The sequence below is a fragment of the Elephantulus edwardii genome, unplaced genomic scaffold, assembly GCF_000299155.1.
Source record: "Elephantulus edwardii isolate Elephantulus edwardi_28Jun2011 unplaced genomic scaffold, EleEdw1.0 scaffold00345, whole genome shotgun sequence".
Classification (NCBI taxonomy): Eukaryota; Metazoa; Chordata; class Mammalia; order Macroscelidea; family Macroscelididae; genus Elephantulus; species Elephantulus edwardii.
In genome coordinates, this window is record NW_006400095.1 from 1,331,415 (window position 1) to 1,334,499 (window position 3,085).

Sequence of the window (3,085 nt, forward strand, 5' to 3'; positions counted from 1 at the left end):
AAGGGCCCCTTTGTCAGTAGGAAACACATAGACTATTATGGAGATTGATTTTGGAATTTAGATGCACTGTTATTAATTGTGCTTATCCGTACATGTTCACATCCTTGAAGATGAATAAAAAAAAAATGTTATAAATCAGTCCTTTACTTCAACACCTGGGTTTTCCCAGAATTCTTGGGAAATTGTTTGTTACCTGCCAATTTGTTAAAAGATAAAATAAGGGGACTCAATGGAACTTACTGAGGTATAATAAAATAATTTATGAGACAAATATAATCAACACGTTAGAGCAGTTTTTGGAACTTCCTATTGCACTTTGAGTGAAAGTTTACAGAACAAATGGTTTTCCATTCAGCAGTTGGTGGACATTGTTTTTGGACATTGACTATGGTCCCCAATGACATTGACTATGGTCCTCACTGACATTGACTATGGTCCTCACTGACATTGACTGTGGTCCTCACTGACATTGACTATGGTCCCCACTGTTTAATGGCATTTTCCTTCTCCCTCCTGTGCTTCCCTTTTCCACGTGTCCCTCTTCCCTGTCCCTTTCTGCCCTCTGAACGTTATCTCTGGGTAAGTGCTGCCCTTCTGATCTTGTATGCTTGATCATTCTTAGGATTGCATTCTTCCTTGGCATTATTGATAACCTTATAAGCCTGTCTTGTTTGGCTGAAAGTCACAGTAAAAGGGTGATTGCCAACCCAGTGGTGTACGGTTTGAATCCACCAGCTCCTCCCTGCTGCTTCCAGTCACCAGGCTCAAAGAGTGACTAAGGGCCATAGCCCTGGAGCTTTCATCAGCCTCCTTCAAACCATCATGTTGATCTTTTATGTCATTGTCAGGAGTTCTGGTCCTCATTTCCTTCCCACCGAATCATGGACATTCTGGCTTGATCACCCTCAGAGTCATCAGCAGTGACAGTGAGGGATTCTCCGGTTTTCCTGGTCTCTGGTTCATGGAGACGGAAGTTGAGAGCGTCCGTTGGTCTTTTGAACAATAGTCTTTCGTTTTCTTCACTCTTCTTTGCTTTGAATAGCGAGCCTTTGATTTTCTTTAATTGTCTTTGATCCATATAGGGGAAGACTAATCGTTGCATCTTAGATGGCCATTCACAGATAACCATAGTCACTGCCCACCAGAGTAGGATGTAGAACATTGTGTTCATAGACGGTGTTAGGCCCCTTGACCTTGATATCCTCCAAGGCTGTGGTCCTGACACCAGGGTCAGACACTCATTCCCTCAAGATATGTTTTCCTAAACTAAGACATTGTTATCATTATGCCCCCAATGGGTGTGCTACTTTTTAAAAGTTGGTCATAATAGTATCTTAGTTTTTGCTCTTAATTCTGTTATCATCTATCTGCACAAAGTCTCAAAATTAACCATATATTTTGGCAGATATATCCATTTTCAGGGAATACAAACGCATTTTGGGGCGGGGGGAATCTCCCATTTATAACCAGAGCAAATGTAAAGCATCTCACCTTTGGGTAAGGCGCTTCTTGAGGAATGTAATCCATTTGGATCACCACTATGACTACCAGGTGTTTGTAGATGGTTCCGATTGTCTTTAGAATTCATAGCTACATTTTATCCTATAGGCTAGATAATCCCTATAGTTCTTGCTGTTGTGCATTCAAATTGCCAGCCCAAAGGCGTATGGTTCAAATTCACCAGCTGCTCTATGGGAGAAGATGGTCAGTCTCCACCCGTTTAACTTACAGCTTTGGGAAACCCACTGGAAGGTGAGTTATGAGTCTGTTCTGACTCAGGGGCACACAACAACAGTGTTGACAGGCATGGTGTTTTGGAGCTCTAAGTTCGGGGAGTGCTGATGGCTACTGAGTTAGAAGTTACACTGGCAACCTGCTCCTCTTATATGATTTATAGACTTAGAAAAGCTGCCGCAGGGTCAACTATGAGTGTGTCCCAACTAGCCAGCAATGACTTGAGCTAATGTCTGTAAATTAATGAGCATATTTTTCTTAGAAATCATCCTAGATTTTCCTGCCTTTGCATGGGGTTTCCCTTGGAACAAGATTCTTCTTTAACAATGGAGTCCAAGGAATCTGTGGTGTGCTCCCGTCCCATACCTCAAATCAAAGGATCTGTGCTGACCATTTGCAGAACACGTTCCATGTGTCACTGTCTGTCGGTCAGGTTGTCATACGGTGGTGGCTTGCTGTGCCATCATGCTGGCAGCTATTGCACCATTTCAAATAGCAGCAGCATCACCCGTGGTTAAATAGATTTCAGTGCAGCTTCCAAACCAAGAAAGTATAGAAGAAAGGCTTGTATGTCTGCTTTGGAGAGTCTATCAGATCGTAGCAAGATGCAGTACCGGAAGCTGAGTCCTCTGTGAGAAGACACCCCGCCTGCACAGTGGCCACGCCAGGATCATGATCACAAAGATGGCACAGGACGAGGACCCCCAAACAACAACAGTCACCCAGGTTTAGCGTCCCATCAAACAACATCAGAGAAGAGAGTAAGAGAGAATTTAGGGAGAGGACTTCTACATGTGAAATTTCCAAAAGAGAACAACATATTCTGGAAACAGCTTTTGCAGAATTTTCCAGCACAAATGTTAGGCTGTAGTTTGGGTTTTCTTTGTTCCTTTCTCATTACAAATAGAAAGGGGTGCCATGCACATTCCTCCTCTTAGAGAGTTTTTAAAAAATGTTTTATTATTACTAATTTTAATGAAAATTTACAGAGATTTTGGATTTCCATTCATTTATTGTTGCATTTTTCTCCCTGCCCACCCCTCCCTTCCAGTTCGCTCTTCTCTTTGAAAAGTAAAAGAAAAATTCTTTCTTTGTTATACAATCCCTCCCCTCAAGTCCACTCCACTGTGCAGCCTTCGTTCTGGACTCCTGTCATGACAATAATACCTAATCATATGTTGTTGTTGTTGTTGTTGTTATGTGCCGTCGAGTCGCCTGCGACTCATAGCGACCCTATGTACAACAGCCCTAAATTCCACTCTGTCCTGTGCCAATCGCACTGTCTCTGACACTCCCGTCCCAATTATCCCAGTCACTGAATCAATCCACCTCATAGAGGGCCTTCCTCTCC

At 42.8% G+C, this 3,085-nt stretch overlaps 1 protein-coding gene across 2 annotated transcripts in view; it reads left to right on the forward strand.

The window, feature by feature from the left end:
- Window positions 1-3,085, forward strand: part of CADPS2 (Ca++-dependent secretion activator 2) — a 637,557-nt gene that overhangs the window by 584,495 nt on the left and 49,977 nt on the right. The window lies entirely within an intron of this gene.